The 22,531-nt window shown below is 46.3% G+C and overlaps 1 long non-coding RNA gene across 1 annotated transcript; it reads left to right on the top strand.

The window, feature by feature from the left end:
• Window positions 1-9,455: 9,455 nt before the first annotated feature.
• LOC136483156 (uncharacterized) lies at window positions 9,456-10,190 on the top strand. The gene is made up of 4 exons (XR_010765325.1): window positions 9,456-9,547; window positions 9,620-9,744; window positions 9,810-9,885; window positions 9,973-10,190. It is a non-coding gene; the product is annotated as an uncharacterized lncRNA (long non-coding RNA).
• Window positions 10,191-22,531: the final 12,341 nt, after the last annotated feature.

Raw genomic sequence — 22,531 nt, forward strand, 5'->3', positions numbered from 1 at the left:
CAACTCACATGTTTCAAATTAGAGACATACTAGGCTAAGAACAAATGCATTTGCAACTGAAAACCTTGTCGATTTCCATCAACCAAACCAACAATTCATTCATAAGAGAGACACGAATGGCACCGATGGATTGCTCACCTCGCTGCGAAGGTCGTTGAGGCTTCTAGACGCCGGTGACGCGGTGAAGGCGGAGATCAACGGCGGCGGCGGGTAGAGATCCGGGCGGCGGCTATGGCGGTGCGCGGGCTAGGGATAGGGCTCGTGGCGGCTCCTGTATGGTTCAAAGGGGGCGGCGCGATGCTCTGGGCCTAATCTTCATATGCACGAGGGTGGGGAACCTTGGGGGGCGCGTGCGCGGGAATCGGGCGGCGGTGGATTCGCCCGGTCGATGCGGCGCAGTGGGGAAGGGACCGGGTCGCTGACGCGTGCGCCCGACCGCGGTTGCTGGGCCTATCGGCCTGCGCGCGCACGCGATGAATCAAGGAGGGGGAGCCGGCGGTGGCTGGGCCTGCCCATCACGTGGTCGTGGCCCAACTAAGCCACATGAATACGGCCGTCGGCCATCTGCAACCGGTTTAGCCCCACCTCGCTCGTTGAGCAGCTAAGAGTGCAGCATAAAAGAACTGGAGAAGAACCAGGGATCGAACTCCTAAACTGTACAATGCCTACTCTCACTAGTCATTTGGGCCAAACGGGCTGGCGCTGCCTGGTTGGGCTCCCCCCGTGGTCGAGCCCGACCTAGCTGATGCTGGCCTGTGGCAACAAATTTTTTTGCCACCATTTATTTTAATTTTTTTTATATCTGCCACCAGGGAGGCTGTCACCATTCATATCCAATTTTAATGTAGCTAATTTTTTTGAGTTAAACTACTAATTGATAGTAAAAAGCCAGAACTTAAAATAAAGAAAAACTCGCGATCACACTTTTAAAAACACGTGGCTACAGTCATTGGTTGAAATTACTATCATGTTGGCCTATTGGTCCACTCGGACGACACATGACAGTGGCGGGTTAGTTCCTATCATGTTATGCATAGTGCTTCATCACTCTGGCAAGAGATGAGAATGACCGGTTCACTTCCTATCATGTTAGGTCTATTAGTACACTTGGAGTACATGTAAGAGTGATCGGTTCGCTTCCTTTCAGGTTGGGCCTATGAGTCCACTCGGACTAGCCTCGGAGAGTGTAGGTTGAGTTGCTATCGTGCAAGATTAGGAGTCCACTCAGACAAAGGATGAGAGTGATCGCCTATGTTTTCTTATCGTGCTAGCCTATTGGTCCACTCGGATGGCACATGAGAGTGGCGGGTTAGTTCCTATCATGTTATGCCTAGTGCTTCATCACTCTGGCAAGAGATGAGAATGACCGGTTCACTTCCTATCATGTTAGGTCTATTAGTACACTTGGAGTACATGTAAGAGTGATCGGTTCGCTTCCTTTCAGGTTGGGCCTATGAGTCCACTCGGACTAGCCCCGGAGAGTGTAGGTTGAGTTGCTATCATGCAAGATTAGGAGTCCACTCAGACAAAGGATGAGAGTGATCGCCTGTGTTTTCTTATCGTGCTAGCCTATTGGTCCACTCGGATGGCACATGAGAGTGGCGGGTTAGTTTCTATCATGTTATGCCTAGTGCTTCATCACTCTGGCAAGAGATGAGAATGACCGGTTCACTTCCTATCATGTTAGGTCTATTAGTACACTTGGAGTACATGTAAGAGTGATCGGTTCGCTTCCTTTCAGGTTGGGCCTATGAGTCCACTCGGACTAGCCCCGGAGAGTGTAGGTTGAGTTGCTATCGTGCAAGATTAGGAGTCCACTCAGACAAAGGATGAGAGTGATCGCCTGTGTTTTCTTATCGTGCTAGCCTATTGGTCCACTCGGATGGCACATGAGAGTGGCGGGTTAGTTCCTATCATGTTATGCCTAGTGCTTCATCACTCTGGCAAGAGATGAGAATGACCGGTTCACTTCCTATCATGTCAAGCTGTGAGCAACGCAGAATGCGGAGAATCGTTGTGAATCGCTCGCGCCGTCTACCAGCCATCCGATGCCATTGAGCTATTCTCCCTTGCCATTGATGCATTCAAGATCTGCTTCACCCAAGTTCCTAATGCTCGAGACCCATGAAAAGGTGACGGAAGCAGCGAAACGTTGTCCTCTAGACCAAGCATCGGGGATGTATCTCTAACAACGACCAGCGGTGGCAACAAACTACTACTCCTTGTTAGTGCTAAAGAAAAAAATGACACGTTGACGCGGCGGCAGGCTCGGTTCAGAAATGCCGGTGATCGATGAGGACTCGCCAGGCACCACGTTCACGCGGCGGCGGGCTCGGCCACCACCACATGCACGCCGCCCATGGGCCGCTCGGCTTGGGTCTCCTGACTCTCCTTACAAGGGCCACGCGGCTTAGCGGTACGGTGCTCTTGTTTGGAAACTCTCCACTGGAGAACGTGGCCTCCGTAATTGTAGGATCACAGTTGCTCTTTCCTGTAGGTTCGCAGTTGCTCATTCCTGATCGTATCAACCCTACGGCATCCTTCACAAACCGCATCCTCTCTCTACTTTCTCATCTCTTTTTATTGTTTCATCTCGCCGGCAATGGGTACGGCAGAAGATAGAGGCCAGCCGAGTAATCCATCGTCTGGAATTGGCACTATGGATACAACGACAGATGGAGGACAGCCCCGTACTCCGACTGCAATCGCCAACTGGGTTCAAAATGAGGCAAAGATTACAGGTAAGTTTGCCCTGTTTTTTTCCAACCAATCACTATTGTGCTACATATGAAATCATTCCAATGTAAATAGACATTTATTATCTGTTGATACAGCATACATGTACCATATACAACAAACTCGAAATATTAAGTCAACTCTAGAACAAAATTCAGTCGGCTAGATGACTGAGATACTTACTCCAAGACTAGAGCTAGGTGATGGGCGGAATCTATTTGGTCCCACGAGGAGACTATTCAACAGAAACATTTCACAGCCCCTTCTCTTTTCTGGTTCACTTAACGTATTCCTCTGGAAGTCAGAAATTAACATGCAGAACCTAGCTTCATTTTTCCACTAATCCTTGAGAATGGATTCAACCTGAACAAATTGAGTAATAAAATGCTTAGTGATCTGCTTCCAAAGCTTGCATTTCCCTTTTGAACTCAAGAAGCCACAAAACATACCTCTGTACGCAATAGATGCTTCTTTCCTGATGATGCTACCATCTCTTTAATTGCATCATCAGAAAGGCATCTAACTTCATTGATTGATCCTTTCGACACCAAACCAGGTGAAGTTGGCTCTTCGTCAAGACCAGAAACCCCCATTTCCCCTGAGTTGTGACCATCACCATCTCCCTTGAGTTTAAAATCACCAATTGCATTTGCTCTTACAGCAGAAGCGCTTGTGTCCTACAAATCACTAGTATAATACCCGTGCTAACGCAACGGATTTATCTTGGAGACGCACATGAAAACAACCAATGTTTTTTTCCATAGTTCACGATGAGCCGCATCGACGCCCCACCGTGATGATCCACACCTGCAACGTGCTGGGCGCAAGAAGCGGCACACGTACCTCTCGCCGAGATGGAGCCGTGGGCCAAGGTGTCTGGGTTCGAAAAGGTGGATGTCGCGGCTAGGGACGCGAGGTTGAGGAGGTCGGCGATCTTTTCTGCGCCGTAGCTGGGAGCGGTCGCATCGCTTCTCGCCCGGGGGTGCCGCGGCCTCGATGGGGCGTCGATGCGGCTCTTGCGTCGGGCGTCGCTAGGGCAGGGGGCTCCCAAACGGGGCCTCGCGGAGCCGTAGCTCCGACTCCGTCAGGCGCCTCATCGCTGAAGAAGGGTTGCACGACAACCAGACGCGCGGCCACGTTGCGACGCTAGGGCGCGATCTCGTGGGGGAGCGGGTGTCGGACGTCACTGCCGCGGGTCTCCAGTATGCCTCATATCACTCATTGACTTGAAACTTTTCCCATTTCTACAAGAGCACAACATGATACATTTTGCATACAAAATATTAAGAATAACCAAAGTGAATCCACTCATATAAATAGGAAGCTTACAGGATATGTGAATCACAAAATGATGCAACTTTGCTTGCAGAACTGAATGTACTCTTACTCTAAAAATAAAATGGACAAATGGTATTCTAAGAATGGAAAATTTAATATGATAATGTAACTTATTTTCAAAACAGTTGCATATATTTTGAATAGTAAGTACAGTATGATGGATGGGGTGTTGCAATGCTTGCTAAGGAACACAGACTTACTCAATGGCAGACACCAGTTGTTTAACTATTGAACCTAGAGGAAAGGTCAGCTTTGTTGAACAAGTTGACTCAGTTGGTATGCTTGAGCAATCCTCATTCCCCGAGGGGCTTATTTCTAGTACCCGGAACCACAAAGATTTAGCAGCATACGTGAAGATCCAGCTGATTAAATAACCAATTTGTGTTTATAACAAGAAATGAATTAAATTAGAGAAATTTAAGCATTCAACAAAGAGGCCTTTTATGGACTTGAACAAAAAAATAGGTTTCCACACTAATCACAGAACCATGCATATTGTCCCTGACTGCTCCCACAAACTCAATATCCAGTCCAATTGACCAGAACTGAATGCTCCATTTGACTGTGTTTAACACACCCAACTGCCCCCGATTTGTTATAAGAAAAATGCTCAAAAGAAGCTCAGCTCAGCCATATGCTTCCATGGAATCCACACCCTGGAGCATTGACCAAGCCCAAAAAATAAGTAACAAGGTAACTACTATTATTAGCTGAAAGGTCTCAATTTTCTAAGCACCACTATGAGAACAGAAAAGCACACAAGCCAATAACAGTTCAATTGCCTCGAACAGCAACACTTCCACCACAAGTCGATCAATTCACCACTTGTCAGTAACGAGGTACCGGCGATCCCACCATCACAACAGCCCAATTGCTTCCACCTCAAGTGGACGGATTCAGCACCGAACTCACCATCTCGTTGGTCACCACGTACCACCATGACAGCGCGAGCACCGGACTGAATGAAGCAGGGCAGAGTCCAATTGGATGAGTAGAGTGACAAGAACACGTACATCATCACGCGGCGACGGCGGCTTCACGTCCGGCTCCAGCCCCGTGGCGCTCACTTCGGCCTCCCGATCCAGGGAGGTCCTCGGCGACGGCGCCCTGCTACGCCCGCCGAATCCGTCGGCATCTGCGCCCCCCCACCACAACCGATCCCCCACCCGGAGCTCATCAGATTCGGACGCGGAAAGCGAACAGCGAAGGCGAGAGGACCCGCGCGCGACGGCAGACGCACGTACCTCGGAGGTCAGCTTTGATGTTGGTGAGCACGCGGGCGGCGGCGGAGTGGATCGCGGTGCGCGCGCGGGACACCAGCGACTGCGGCGTCGGGTGTCGGGGCTGCGGCAGCCGCCGTGGACGCGGACGCTGGCCCGGCCACCCTGGGAACCTACGGCGGTTGGGTGTAGGTGGTCAGGCCAGCCTCGGGGAAGCGCCGGCGGGGCGGCGGCCGGGAAACCGTAGCCGCGTCCGTCGCGCCACCGAGTCCACCGTGCCGCCCCGTCCGCCTCGTCGGCCATAGTAGTAGGCCTTGGTACGGGCGAGAGGAGGGGTAGATCGAAGCGTCGGGAACCTGCACGCGCACGGGAGTGGGGGATCTGCGTGGCCTAGCTGCCGTCGCCGTCTCCCAACCCCGCCTCCGGCGCCGGCGGCTCCGCCCGGCCACGCCGTGCGCCGCTGCCTCTTGCCTGTGGTGTGGGGGCGCGCCGCCGCCGATTTAGGCGTTGTGCCATCACGGCCGGGAGGGCGAGGGCGCCGCCATCGCGGCCGAGAGGGGTGAAGACATGCTCCATGCTGGATCGAGCCGCTCCATGCCACTGCCGGCGCCCCACGCAACCCTAGCCTTGTGGCCGGCGCCCGGTGGCCTGACGGCGTGGGGAGAGGAGTCGCGCCGCGTGGGAGGCGCGTGGGGAGAGGAGTCGTCGTGGGGAAGAGGAGTGGCGGCGGGAGGAGTCGCGGGATCGGAGAAGAGTCACGGGTGCGCGTGCGCGTGGGAAGTCCGCGGGAGGGCAGACACACTAAACGTCAGCCGTTGGATCTGGGTGAGTAACGACAGACCGATAATCTGGTGCATCCGTTTTGATGGTGTTATATTTTCTAGGTGCATTCATGGATGTGGATGTAGCATAAGTCATGACTGTGAAGTAGGCATTTGTGGTGTGGCTGTAAATTTATTCTAACTGGTATATTATAGGGTAGGGTAGATAAGATGCAATCACATGCAATCTCGATCTCTATTGGTATTTTGTTTGCTTATTCGGAAGAATATATAAGATCTCTATTGGGTGACAACTCTTGCAAGAAAAACTTGATGCTATCCTACCCAATTTACAAAAGCTAGCACACCTTACTGAAACTTATTTTTATTGATCTGTCATTGGAGTTTATAAACTCAAATGAAATTTGGTAATCAGATTAAACAATGTATCCTGTACAGTACAATGAACCACCAGACTCCTAATCTTTGTCAAAGCCACAGTACATGGACACTAAATTGCAAGAGGTAGATGGCACACTCACCACGGTGTGTATTGCTTTGTTACAGTAAATTACCACCAAATCAACTGCTGATAATAGTGAAACTGCTACTGCTCGGCTGCTGTTCCTTGGCTGCTACTGCTACTGCTCGGCTGCTGTTGCATTGCTGCTATTCCTGAAAATAAAAACACAGGATCAGTGGCAATCTATCACCAGATTACAATTGCAGCATTCATTGTTAATCAGCAAAGTAAAAACTACTTCTCTCGCCAACTTTAACATTTCTTATTCACATAATTTGATGCAGATGCCAATGGTACCACGGGTAGTACTACAAAAGAGCGAGGTGACAACAACGATCAGGTAATCTCCATATCCAGTTCCAGTTTTTGTGTAAGTTGCCTCTACATTTTTAGCAACTTATCAAAGAGCAACTGGTTGCTGCAGACTGCATCTTTTCATTTAACACACTCACCTACAAGATTTGAAAAAGTCGTACGTGGTTTGTCGGAAGAACTCAAGGCTGCTATTAAGGATATGGGATTTGGGGGCCTGCTTCGTATGCCAAAGATGAGTATCAGGAAAATAATGATAAAGGACGTTGCACAAACATACCAAGTCAGCAACCAATGTTTCAAAATATGTGATCAAGATATTACTATTTATCCAGAGGATGTGAGAGACATAATGGGACTGGGAATTGAAGGCGCTGATGTAGACGAATATGTAGAGCAAACAAAGACCAGTGAAGAGAAAACTGTGGAAACTGAATTGTTTAAGAGGTATGCCGATGCAAACCACAAGCTCGAGTTAAGGAATCTGGAAAGCATGATTCGTGACTCAAAAACTCCGGATGATGACTTCAAAAGAGCATTTGTCTTGTTCACAATTGGTGTCATTCTAGCACCAAATACACAGCCCCATGTCAATTATAGTTATATACAAGCTGTTGAACATGTATCACTCATTCGGAAATTTAATTGGGGACAATTCACTCTGACCCATTTATTAAACTCATGCCATACTTACAACACACAAAAAGAAGCCACCCTAAAGGGCAATTTGGCTCTGCTACAGGCGAGTTCTATATGGTACAACCAACACCTATAAATAGTGTTTATTTTTGATCTTACGTGTTTTCTTCATTTTGTTCACAGTGTTGGTACTGGGAGCGTGTCATTATTGAGGACAGCACTTACGGGGTCAAGTACGACCAGACAATCCAACCACGGATGGTGATGTGGAATGACACCAATGCTAATGCTCAAATGAAGGCTTTTATGAAGAAGGGGATAAATGGAGGAACTGTAAGTTTCCAAACATAGCATCAATATGATGCTGTTGTCATGCGTACAATCTAACTTTCTTAATTGTTTGCAGCTTATTTTGCCCCGTGTTTGTCACTCCAGCCATCAAAAAAAATGAACCAACAGAAGAATCAATGTCACAAGCGCGACAATCAAAATATGCACACGAGGGGTACATGATAAATTCACCAGTACGCGAGGAGGGTCTAAGCAACCAAAAAGTAAGTATGGCATCTACTTATGTGCCCAAGTTCTGTGTGCCTAATTCATTATATCCTAATTATGTAGATGAAAAGCCTTGAAGAATGGAAAAACGACACCGAAACTCACCTTGGACTGCAAGTGGAAAAAAAACTATTGAGATGGAATACAAACTTGGTACTAAAATACTATCACAAAATGAGGAGTTTGCTAGGTTTAAAAAAGAAATGAGACTGGAAGCTTCTAGGGTGAGTAAGATTGAAACTGAAAATGCACAAATCAAAATGGAAATCAAGGTAACCAGCGTGAGAATACTTATTTTAGCTACCCATCCATGCTTCATTATCTAACAATGTGTCAAAAAACAGGAACTCCGACAGCTAGTGCGGCTTCTTATTCAGCCTACTCCTACAACTGCACATGTTAAGCCACTTAAGCCTACATGTGCAAAAGTTCAGCCACCTTTGCCTACATTTGCAAAAGTTCAGCCACCTATGCCTACATCTGCAAAAGTTCTGCCACCTATGCCTACATCTACAAATGCTCAGCCATCTTCTATGACTACATCTTCACATCTGCAGGTATTACATCTGCACAAGTTCAGTTATCACTAGTTCATGTCTGGTGCTACAATAGATACTTTGGAATTTTACAAAAAAATACCAATTGCAGGAATCACACCGCAAACGTTTCCAACAGACATTGGCAAGAATAAATGACGAAGCACCCACTGCAACAAATGGTACGACAAAAAACATCATGCAACAGCAAGGCGATAATGAACCAGGGAAGCATATTATCGGCAACCCCTCTACACATATCAAACCAAGACAACCCATTATCGATAATGATTACAATTTGAAACAAATTGACACAGACGCTGCCATCTTCTTAGTATCAAGTTACGACCACGCTACGATTGTACACATAGATGGCCATGTTCTTACAGCAGATCAGCTGCGCCAAAATGTCACAGGGGGCTTTATAGTAGATGAGGTAATATCATTTCACATCCATGTCGTCAGTACAAACATGCACACACCTACTATGTACTAACTCAACCTTTTGCAGGTCATAAATGCCTTTGTTCATATCAGCAATGTGGAGACTGAGTCGACATCATATATAACAACGTTCCAAGCCCATAAGTTGGCAACAAATAATCTGGGTCCTGACAAACACTTGACATTCAGGAAGATAATTGCCGAAAAATGTGAAGGAAGGCATTTGGTACGTAATACTGATTTTGTTTTGACACTTTTGCTTGTTTGCTATCTCGTGTTGTACTATGAATTTTGGAAATCTTGCCAGTTTGGATTATAGCCATACACTCAATAGTTTTCAATTATTTTTCCCAGGTTTTTGTGCCAATGCATATAAACAACAACCACGGGGCTCTCCTAGTCTTGAATTTTATAAAGATAGAGGTACAAATACTTAACTCTATACCAGGAATGCGAGACAGAGACCTAGAGAAGGCATTGGTAAGTACAGATCCTCTATGTAACTACAACTACCAGTTGATGAAACTAAACATGTATCTCGCCGTCCACTAGGTGGAAGGCATACAGACATGCATCGAGTATTCGGTCAAGAGAGACTTGGTTATATTTGTAAAACCAATTAACTTGCACGACTGGGATATAGTTCCCTATGATAACATACCGCAACAAACCGACAGGTACTCTTTTTCCTTTGCTGTATTAACGTTGTACTCCAATTACTTATGTTTATGTTCCGTTGCAGTATTTCGTGTGGGGCGTATGTAATAAAATATATACTGGCATGGGACGGAGAACAAATGGCTCATGATTTCACACCGGTGAGTCTTAGAATTATTGTCACTTCCAAATTGCTACATACTGAAACAAAAACGGTTACATGACATGCGCTACTTTCGCTTGTATAGAAGGAAATGAAAAGTTTTAGATTCAGAATATGCACGAGGTTGCTCCATTCTGAGCACAACCTGGAATACTTACCCTCAAACGGAAAACCTATCACGGTCTGTGCTTTTACTGCATATTAAAATATTTGAGTTACAACAACTTGTTCCAGACTGTCGGGTGTATCTAACATTTTTTTGGTGGATGATACTTAGAAGGAAGAGTACTTTGCAAAATATCCGGAGGAACGAGGGGGGAACGAATGGAATGAAGATGCAGACGATGTGCAGACACTATCGCCATCAATGGGGAACTCCAACAATCGTTGCGGCTAGCATGAAAGAAAGCAATGGAAGGAAAGGAGGGGAAGCAAATAAAGCATCAGGAGAAGGGAACGAAAAGACAACATCGGGAACTGAAGATAAGAAAAGAGGACGGGGACGACCGTGAACGAAAGGTGTTGAAGGAAATACAGCAGCAGCTGAAAGTAAGAAAAGAGGACGAGGAAGACCGCGAAAGAATGTCGAAACTCCTGTTCTCACTTTGGAGAGCACCGAAACTTTGAATAAACGAGTGCGACGCACAGGGCGATTCAATGGTAGCCCTTGGAGGGAATAATTGTATAGTAGGAACCACATAGTGGATACACAAAGAGAGGCCACTTTCAGTGATGGTACCTAGCTACTGACACCAGATTTCATGCAACTATTCCTATCCTATCTACTGTAACTAAAATTAAGTTGAAGGCCATACGATGAAAGGTATTTTCTTGCAGGTGCTTCACTTGGTCACTGGTATACAGAGCAACCAATAGTTACTCAGTATGCATCTCCTTTAAAAAAATGTATATATCCTCACCTAAAACAGTGAGACTAAAAACCGTAACTATCCTAAAACCTTGAGTATGAAAGCTGCTCCAGATGTAAGAAATGATTAATATGTAAGAAAGCATCTGTTTAGGTGAAAGGATTAATATGTAAGAAAGATGCTCTAGATGTAAGAAAGGATTAATATGTAAGAAGGATTAATATGTAAGAAAGCTGCTCCAGATGTGTGGCACGAGGCATTCTACAAGTATGAAATGTCCATAAACTGCTAAAGCATCTGTTTAGGTGACAAGCCATGTATGTGACCAGGATCCATAATAATGGATTAGATACATGTGACTAAAATCCTAACGGCTATCCTTAGGGTAAGACATTGCCATTCAGAACAACTTAGTAGGGTGAAATATAGAGGCAACTAGGCAGAATCTAACTACGGGACGATAATGAACAATTTAGGATGTCTGCCAGTCATGTTCCACAGTGGGATAAAGAGTGATTGCCCCCAAGAGATGAGACTCTAGGGTGTACTAGGCCAAACAGGCCCTTAGGTCAGGAATAGGATGGGGGGGAGAGCGGGACGGGACGACTCACAGCTGTAGCCTCGAGGAACTTGTCGTGCTTGGGGTCGGTCCAGCTCTCGCGCGACTTGGTGATGGTATACGGCTTGCGCACCCTCCGGGGCCCCTCATCCTCCTTGTTCCCAACCGACGGCACGTCCATAGGCACGGCCATGGGCGCGGCGGCAGCGGCGCCCTCCCGCGCCCGCCGCCCCTCCTCCTCCTCCTTTCCTCCCCCGGCGATGGCCGGGACCGATGGATCCAGCGGGTAAGGCGTCGTGCTCATCGACACCATCGTCCTGCCGCTGCGCTGCTCCCTCCTCCTCCTTCCTCGTAGACCCTAGGGTTGGCGGCAGGTGGCGGCGTGGTGGTGGTCCGCTACTGCTGGCGCCTGGCATTTCTGCTGGTGTGAGACGTGAGGCGGGAGAGGATAGAGGAGGAACACTGGTGACCGAATGGGTGGTGTGGTGGGGAAGAGCTCTTCTCCTGTCCACAAGTTTCTACACACACTAGTACGCGGACCCTACACAACCTTTGCTTCTCTCTCGTTCCCCAGGCCGGTCCGGTGTTGGGCTTCCATTCTGTTTCGTATGTCCACAGACTACATGCTCGGCCCATCATGAAATAAATGGCCAGAGCCTTCGTTGATAGGCAGGCGCCGGATGGTTTAGTCCCACCTCACTGAAGGACCAACCAAGAACGCAGCATAAAAGAACAGGCGAAGTTGCAGACATCGAACTACTGAAGTACAATGCATACTCTCACTCTTGTCACTTGGGCCAATTGGGCTGCCGCGGCCTGGTTAGGCTCCCTCCGTGGTTGAGCCCGACCTAGCTGCTGGCTGGCACTTTGGCCCGTGGCAACAATTTTTTTGCCCCCATTTATTTTAAATCTGAAACCTACTTAAAGAAGAAAACTGAAACAATGGGAAAATGCATGGAAGCGAAGAGATGACAAAGCCACCGTCAGTAACAACTGGGTACAAAACTTTTGTAATTCGTTTCTCCAATTTCTCCTGCTCCAGTAACAATAACCATAATAGCAACAGCAAATGGTAACAAGACCTGAAAAACCATCAGCTCGATTTACAAGTGCACAGGTACCAGGGTTCAAATGGCGAATGCAAAATGCAATCCTGATGTTCAGTTCTTCACCAGATTACAAGCAGGCTTGCCCAATTCAACATCAAAAGTATTTCCAACACATAACGCTGGTCCAACTCAGGAAACTGTTCGAGTCACAACGACCTTGCTAACTAAAATTTAGGACAAGAGCAATTGCCATACATCATGATGTCAAATACACGGTGGTGGGGCACTGACTAACCAACCTTCAACGCAGTCCAAGTCTCTTCAGGATTAGCATCATCGAATAGCCTGCCAACGTAACCGCAGTTACTCTTTCCTCCCCATCTCTCAGGGTTCAAGCAAGAAATTGCAGGGTTCCTTCTATCCAGCCTAATAAACAGCGCATGGTTTTCCAACTTCTCCATCTGTACCCACCTATCTGAGAGCTCGTCGTATGTGTTTGCCTGCAGGTGCAACGCAACAGTCAGAAAACAAGCATTTGGCAGAGAAGTCACTGAACTAGAGCTGGAAAGAAACAAAGATTGTCTATGGGGGTTTCATTTACATGTATAAGAGACGCCATGTCAACTACCAAGATGGTAACAACACCAAGCCCATTGATGTCGTTAAGTAAAGGAGTAAAGATGTCGTGAACAGAAGAGAAAAGAATGAAGTAGAACCTCCATGCTAAGTATAGTCAGTTGTTGTCCACCACCGATACTAGCAGGGTCACGAAATCCAATTTGACTGAGAGGAGTGAGCTTATCCTTCTCATTTCCAGCTGATATCTGGGAAAAATCATGCCATCCGTCCAAATGTTTGCTTTCTTTGTTACATAGAGCCGGGATGTACGCGTTCTGGGTGGCGCGGCACGTTGGTTTCACGGCGCGGGTATTCAAGCGCGTGGTGCAGCGCCGGTGGACAAGTTCTGCGGGCTGAACGGTCACGGTGGTCACCACCGCGGCGTCCTCCGGGCTGGGATGGTCAGCACACCGCCAAAACGCCGTGCGTGCCACGCAGCCGCTTCATGTGGATGTCGTGTGCCGCCGGATGTGGCGCCGTCACTGGCGGCGGCTGTCGAGTCTGAGCCGCCACAGCTGTTCGTGTGCCACTAATGCCGGTGGTAGCTCTACAGCTCGTAGGCACTCGGCGGACACTAGAACGCGCACAAGCACTAGCTTGAGCGCACGCTCGCCAGGCGCTACTCGGGCTCGGCCACGACCACATTCACGTCACCCATGGGCCGCTCGGCTTGGGCCTCCAGTCTCCTCTCGCGGGTTACATGGGCCGCTCAGCTTGGCGGTGGCGTGCTCGTCATTTGGAAACTCCCCATATGGAGATCGTGGCACCTCCATAAATATAGGATCCATCGCTCTTTCCTGATCATAGCAACCTCCTCCCCTACGCATTATCTCTCCTCGTCGTCCTTCACCGCCACCACCGCCGAGATGAGAAAGCCAGGAAAAGCCACCGTGAAGCCATCCTCGTCCGCGAAGAAGGTATCCAATCACTCTAAGATCGTCAGGGGCGTCAAGTCATGCCGCAACTGTAGGAACGGATAGGCTCCATGTCTGTCCCCGGGGAGTGTCAACATGTGCTGCAACTGCTTGAACCCAGAGTGGCGCACCTGCGTGAACGGATGTCTATCCTCGGATACGGGCACCGATGGTGAGTCAAGCTACAAGGTATCTTATTGCACGTTTGTTCCTTAGGGCCTGTTCGTTTTACCTCAAATCCATGTGGATTGGGAGTTGAGGGGGATTATTAGATCCCCTACAAGTCAAAAACATCTAATTAATGAACTTTATCTTCCACAGTTATCGCCACAGTTATCGCCGAGCTGGTACATTCAGGAACTGCAGATCAAGAAGCTCCAAGAGAATGTTGAAGCCATGGCTAGGCAGATCGACGACCTCCAAAAGAAGCAGGTCGCCATGTCTAGTCAGATTGTGGACCTCAAAAAGGAGGTCGATGCCAACTTTGCCAAGATTTAGAAGCCTTAGAAGTGCCTAGTTTAATTTAAATAAATTTTCTTGTGGTTTCAGTAGTTCAGAGAACTTTTTGAGTCGTTTGTATGGTGGTCTCTTCAATTTATTGAAGTCTTCTTGATGAGTCGTTTGTATGGTGGTGATGCGGTAGCTTTTGTGTTTCTGTGCATTTGTATGGGTCACTAATGCTGCTGTGCTGCTGCTGCTCCATCTCGGTTGGTGCTGCTGCTCCATCTCAGTTGGTGCATTTGTATGAGTCATTTCAGTAGTTCAGAAAACTGATGGCTGGGCTTCGTTTCAAGCAAAGTTTGAGTCAGGGAGTCAAATTTCATTAGCTTCAATAATAAAAAGGGCCTGGTCTCACTGGTGGAACCCTAGCTAAATCTGTTGCTGCTACAAGTTTTCACAGCTATAAAGTTTAGTTTTTTGAGGACATTGCAGAGAGAAGACCGTTTGACTGGGTTCTCGCGTTTTCAAGAACTCCGGCCTGCTCTCCAATGTTAAATTCAACCCACCGACATGCCCGTGATGATTGTGAACCGACAAAAGTAGTCAAACCTTCGATGACAGGCCATTTACGTGCAACTGTTCAAAGACTCCAAAGAGAGTTGTATAGTCGTTAAGCCCTTAAACGGAGAGCTCGGCGCATGCAGCACAAAGACGACGCAAATAATAAATCACATTACCAATTACATTAAATCATCATAATAATTAGACATTCCAACAGAATGGGTCCTCCAAACATAATATTTTGTACAACATGTAACATACATGTACCAGCCATATAGAATGTCTCAGTGTCTCATATCCATATAGAATGACACAATCGTCCATAAAACAATGATTCACAGCAGATTTTTTCTAGTTGCCAAACTTTTCTGACAATACAGCAAGTCAGCAACTTTTAGACACTAGGATCACCCTTGATTACATAAAAACAATTAGACACTAGGATTCGCACAAACTCCAAGATTGCAGTTAAATGATGTCAATGTGGCTCTGAGTTGCAGCAGTGTCCAAAGCTGTGGCATTTACAAAATTTGTTGTCATAGGAAACACAGGAAAGGCCTGCAATAATAGCTCTTTCAAGACATCTGCAAAACCAAAATTGAACTAATATGAGTCTATTTTTTCTGAAAGAACAAAGAAGAGAATATTATACATGCTTTGCAAAGAAATATCACATTCATGGACATGAAGTGTACAACGCACACAAAGCTGGTTAGGGAATGCAAAAAAATAGGAGCAATTCACTCAGGGCAGTTTGCATCAGCCTGGACTAAGCTTTTGACTTACAAGAAGTAACCTGAGCACAAATGCTTGTCTTTTCAGCATGTGACACAAGGAGGCACCCAAAAATAGAACCATAAAACAAACAAGGTATGAGTCGTTTGTATGGTCAAATTCTTCTTCTTAATACAATGATGCACAAATCTTGTGCGTATTCGAGATAAAATGATGAATGCGACCTCAAATCATAATATGCCAAGGAAATATTTCTGATAAACAACAGTGATCTGGAGAAAACTGCTGGATGATTGACAGCAATAATTTCAGTTTCTGGATCAGTAAGAAAAGGTCATCATCCTTAGCTTCCCTAACCATTCAATGTACAATACAGTAAGCATGTAGGTGTACTACATGTAGATGCACCCACCTTACCTTTTGCTGGTGGATTCCTTTTGTAATACAGATCCCTCATGAGATGAGCTGTTTCAATTATCCTATTCCTATAAAACTAAGGAGAAAAACATATTGCAAATGTTAATCAACACAGATACATAGCCTCAGAGTTTTGAGAACACTCATCCAACAACCGAAACATGAGAAATGCATGAAACAGAAAAGGTCAAACAGAAAACATGGTCTAATACTCTATCGCAAGAATTTATGGTACAAAAATTGGTACCAAGAACCAGCAATAAAATTGACTTAAAAGCGTTGTAGACTATGCACATACATCCTTATTAATACATAACAAAAATTGACTTAAATTGAAAGCAACAGTGAAGAACAACTGCATTTGCAACTGAAAACCTTGTCGATTTCCATCAACCAAACCAACAATACCTACATAAGAAATACACGAATGGCACCGACGAATTGCTCACCTCGCTGCGAAGGTCGTGGAGGGTTCTAGATGCCGGTGACGCGGTGAAGGCGGAGATCAGCCGCGGCGACGGGTAGAGCTCCGGGCGGCGGCTTTAGCGGTGCGCGGGCTAGGGCTAGGGCTCAGGGCGGCTCCTGTAGTGTTCAAAGGGGGCGGCGCGGTGCTCTGGCCCTACTCTTTATATGCACGGGCGCGGGGAACCTCGGGGGGCGCGTGCGAGGGAATCGGGCGGCGGGTGGATTCGCCCGATTGATGCGGCGCAGCGGGGAAGAAGGGACCACGTCGGGGGGGCGCGGTCGCTCGGCCACGGTTGCTGGGCCTAGCGGCCTGCGCGCACGCGATGAAGCGAGGAGGGGGAGCGGGCGGCGGCTGGGCCTACCCATCACGAGGTCGTGGCCCAACAAAGCCATGTGAATACGGCAGTCAGCCATCTGCACCCGGTTTAGTCCCACCTCGCTCGCTCAGCAGCTAAGAACGTAGCTTAAAAGAACATGAGAAGTATCGTATATTGAACTTCTAAACTATACACTACCTATCTCAATATTCACCTGGGCCAATCGGGCTGGCGCGGCCTGGTTAGGCTCCCTCCGTGGTCGAGCCCGACCTAGCTGGTGCTGGCCCGAGGCAGCAAATTTTTTTCATTGCTGAAACTTCTGTGTAATCCGCTACTTAGATATCATCTAACTCTCAGACCACTTACAGATATCAGAAAAAGGAGGAAATGATCCAGTAATTCACCAAAAGGTCATGCAGGATACAGGATAACTGCCCTATTGGGAAGGAAATTGACACCGAATGGTGTTTTGGTAGTCAAAAAGGGTGCACAGGTTTGATAGATACAAAAGACCCAATAACTAATAACTTTTACTTAGTAGCAAACCACAGTTAAATTACAGAGCGCCTTCACAAAACATGGTGCTGCGGCAGCAACTATAACAAGACCCTTACAGGCCCTAGAATTGCTGGCATAACTTTACTGACTAAGTGCCTCTAGGTTCTTGTATGCTTTGAGCTGATTCAAAGCACTATCAGCAAAACCTTCTTACTGCCATTGATCACTCTCATTGACTGTTTGAGCTCACTCTTGGCTACAATCAGCTCGTTTTGCAGTTTCTTGATCTTCAGCTCATCCCTGATCTTCTCGAGGCCCCTGATCTTCTCCTCAATGAAATGTAGGCTCTCATGGTCTGGTTGAACTCCTGATGGTACCAAAGCCCAGGGCATGTCATCTCGTAAAGGTGGAGTAGAGGGTGTAGGGTGCCCACCTTGTGAACTACTTCCTAGAACCAATATCATTTTCTGCAAACAAGTACAGGTGTTAGTTTCTATAGCTTTTAGACATCAGAAACGCCGGATCATTCTTTCACATATGCTTCTCCTTGCAGATTCCCAAGCACATGGCTCTTCAGATATTTTGATCAAACTATTGCTGAAAATTGAGTTGCTGCCCTGTCTAGAAGTGGCCTACCATACTCTTGGTTCTTCTTTCAAATGACTGCTGCCAAGAGCTTGTGCCTTCAAATGAAAGCAGTTACATATCAAGAGTGAGCATTTCAGTACAACCCGGTGATAAGAGAACAGCAGTATATTTGTCAAAAGAAAATGCATATTGCTAATTGAAACTGATGACATTGATAACGCCTCCCTCCTCTCCCTCCTCCCCCACCCCCTCCTGACGCCACATCCTCCGACCCGACCCTGAACAATGGCTGATGACAACGACGGCGGCACACAGATGGAGACAACGGCTAATGAACCCTAACTGCCGGAGACAGCGGCGAATGAACCCTAACGACACGAAAATATCCTTTAGTCATTAGCAAGTCAAATTTTCATGTGTGATAAGAAATAGAATTCTTGTTGGTTGGTCTGCAGTGAATAAACTATCCCACTGGATCCATCAATGAATGAAGAAAAGGCAGTATATTTATTGAGAACAGAATAGAAAAGAATGAAGTAGAACCTCCATGCTAAGTATAGTCGGTTGTTGTCCACCACCGATACTAGCAGGGTCACGAAATCCAATTTGACTGAGACGAGTCCTTCTCATTTCCAGCTGATATCTGGGAAAAATCATGCCATCCGTCCAAATGTTTGCTTTCTTTGTTAGATAGAGCCGATTCCATAACATCTCCGTGCACAACAATTTTTTTTGCAGAATTCTCCTTAGTAAATCTGGTAGGAGAATTCCGTGATAAAGTACAACTGTGTGCCTCTTCCTTATCAGCTGGGACTCCCTCATCATAGTTGATATAACCTGAAACATATACAGAAACATAGGGCTGATCCATCATTTTGGAAATGAGTTGGGACACCCAATACACCCACTGTAAAGTCATTGCTTTCCATATGTTGAAATGATTCATTCTGCTTATTCTCCTCCATATTCTGATTGAAAAATGGAAGGAGATCAGCTACTCCAAATTTTTCAGCTAAAAAAAAGAACAAAATGTATATAAATTTATGGTGTGCCTTACGACATTATAGTACGAGGGATACTAGCATTCCAAGAGAGATTATGCTGTGGTAGAACAAGGCTCTGGTGATGTAATAGATTGATAAACAGGAGCACAGGGCACAACTACAAGTTCATATGTGCTAATATGAAATGCGAGTCCCATTGGATTTGGCTGACAGTCCAAGTTGTTCCCAAGGGGAAACAATAATTAGTTATCAAGATGTCCACAGACCTAAAGCCATAGGACTTCTACCTGCAATGAGGATGTTGCATAACAGTGGTACCATAGGCATTACAACCTAATACACTTTTCTATGCAAATTATATGGAGCTTTTCTGAAGCACTAATAGTTTTTTTCCTTAGTCACTTGTCCATATGTCCTTGTCAGAGGTCGAACATCTTTCAGGTTCAAACCATTAACAGGTTAGTTTCTTTTAAAATGATATTCTTTCTTACGATCAGGTATGAGCTGATGCCTTTTCCTCCAAGATATTAACGGCTAGCATTAACAGACTAATTTCAAATCTATAGCAATAATAGCACAGCTTTACCTGACACTGACAAGTATCAATTTACAGTTTTTTTCTACACTAGATCAATGCTTAAGCTTTTTGGGCATACAGTTGAGAATAGATTGTGGTTCAGTTTTCATATAGCTGAGGACATTTAGAACAAGGAAGCAAACCAAGGCACTAACTAATTTATGATGACATAGGGTTAGACACTGCATTAAGCTTTCCATGTCACTGAAGAAAACCAACATGGAGGTACACAGTGATTGCAGAATCTTCACAAGAACAGTGGCATTATATGTAACAAAAAAATTCAACTTATAATCAAGTAGTAGCAGGATACCTGGGTGTGGGTTTGGCACCGTCGTCCTAAAGCATGAACAGGGTGATGGCCACCCAGCTTTCGCGTTCGCGTCGCCGTGCTGCTGCTGCAGACGCTCCACTTCGCGGACCAGAGGAAGACGGAGGCCGCCGTGACGGAGCTGCTCGTTGGCTTCAACTACACGTGGAGACATGGGACTGACCTCGAAGCGAAGGTCAGATTGGAGTCTGCGGCGGGTCGGCGGCGACAACGATGATGATTGGGCAGGGTGTGTTGGTGACATGCATGTGTCAGTATCATATCTGAATTCTGAACTACATGTGGACACATGGGACTGAGCTTGAAGCCAAGCTCAGATTGGAGTCAGCGGCGGGCAGAGACTCGCCCGTGCCGCCGCCCTGCCGCATCGAGAGAGATGGGGGGAGAGATGGAAGGGAAGAGAAGAGACTGTGGAGACTCACCCGCGAGGGGAACGGGGGGAGGGGGCCGCCGGTGCTGACTCACCGGCGCCATGAACGGAGGGGGAGGGGCCGCCAGTGCGGACTCACCGGTGACAGGAACGGAGGGGGAGGGGGCGGCCGGTGCGCCGCTCGGGGGGCGCTGTCGCCTCTCGGGAGACCGAGAGAAAGATAGGTTGGGGCGAGTTGGGGAGCTGAGGGCTGGTGAGGAGGGGTCGGGCCCGGATCTCGCCGGAGACGATGCCGGAGCGGCGCAACGTGTCGAGATGGATGGCGGACGACGGCGGCGAATGAACCCTAAAGAGACAAAAAAAATTCATCTTTTTTTAAAAGCAAATATTCATCTATAGTACTTCAATCATACGTCCCAACTATACTACTCACAACATTATTTTTATATTTATGAATTTACCGTTTTACCCTTGATTAAAAAAATAACTACGAAAAAGAAATTATCACTCTTTTATTTAAAGTCCTAGTCCTCTCAACTTTGGAGGCGTTGGGAGGCGTTACGGCGCATATGGGCCCACCGACCATAGACACATCTAACGCCTCCCGACGCCTCCCTCATTGACGCCTCTCAACGCCTTCCCTCTTATGGGCCCACCAATCATAGACACAGCTAACGCTTCCTGATGCCTCCTCAACCATAGTAAAAAAGTTCAATCTAAAATATCATAAGATGTAAGAGCATCTCCAAGAGTTTCCAAAATTCACTCCCAATGTTTTTTTTGCAAGATTGAATAAAACTGCTCTCCAACAACAATTTAGGAAACTATTTGCATGACAAATATTTTTTTTTGAAATACGTAATTAAGGAATTACATATTCCATTTGTTGAGGAAAGCCTAACTCAAATCTAGACATCTTGGTCCTATGTTGCTTACAAGGACGTTTTTGTAGGAATGTGTTGTTTCTAGTGTTTTGTCGGGGAATCTAACCCATGTGGTCAGTGGCTACCAAGCGATGCCTAATCAGAAATAATGATGCCGACAAACATGCTTGCATATGCTCACTTGGCCGATATTATACATAATGAAAGAGTAGGTTTTGTTGACGAAGACTTGAAGACTTGTTGCATCCAGATGCGCCAGGCATATACATACAAATAAAGGTGATTGGAGCTCAAAACTTGTGCCACAATCAAAATTAATCCACTTGTGCTTGGAATAAGGCCCGGCGTACATTAATTTACAGTTCGATTAGGGCTCACTGCATAAGACTAAGGCGGTATCGAATATGCCAACCACCAAAACTTATACTATTTAACTGCTACTATTTGTATGCTAACAGCCCACTTGCACAACTTGATTGATGTTGTTAAATGTCTTAATCATATTTAGATGATGCCTGTTTTCTTTAAAGTTATTTTTTAAAAGTTATGATGTGTATTGAGATTATAAAATTAGGAGCAGGTGACAATGAGGCACGTTATGTCCTTTGTGGGCCTTTATTGATCGACATTTTTTTTTTGTTAAAAGAAGCTAGACTACGAGATTGTTACTAAAGCCATTCTTGGTGGAAGTTCAGAGATGTCTCACATGGGAAAAAATGATGAGATATCAAGAAATTTATGAATAGATAATAATGGAGTAGGTTTTGTTGAGGAAGACTTGACTCAACAAAACCTAAGAGATTTTTGTTACCTAAGAGATTTTGTTGAGGAAGACTTGACTCAACTTGATTGTTACCTAAGAGATTTTTTGTGTCGATAGCAGTCAGCCAAGGCTCCACGTCCCTCCATCAATTGTTTTGATGAACAATTGATAGCAGTCAGTCAAGGGTGGCTGGCTCGCTCCAATGGCTGAGCTAGCGGCCAGCCTGGTGGTCGCCCCGCTGGTGTCCCTGAAGGAGAAGGTGTATGTCCAGCTCGCTCCTGGACCAGTACAACGTGATGGAGGGCAGGAAGAAGCACCACAAGACCCTCATGCGCTGGCTGCCTGCCATCATCGACATCATCGGCGACGCCGAATTTCTAGGAAAAAAAACGTTAAGATTTATGATGTTAAATTAGTATCATTAAATTTATCATAAAATATATTTTTATAAGGTGTTCATTTTATTTCATAGATGTTGTTATTTTTTTTCTATAAAGTTAGTTAAACTTACTGGCACGGATTTTAGGAATTGATTTATCTGGTGACGGGGAAGGGAGTAGGATACAACAATCAATCAAGATGCCATGTTTCTTATAGTATGAATAGCGCATAATTAATCATCTGCCACTTGATTATGATCAATCAAAAGAACGGTAAACTAGTCAGGTAACGAAGGCTAGGCCC

Source organism: Miscanthus floridulus, chromosome 9, assembly GCF_019320115.1.
Source record: "Miscanthus floridulus cultivar M001 chromosome 9, ASM1932011v1, whole genome shotgun sequence".
Taxonomy (NCBI): Eukaryota; Viridiplantae; Streptophyta; class Magnoliopsida; order Poales; family Poaceae; genus Miscanthus; species Miscanthus floridulus.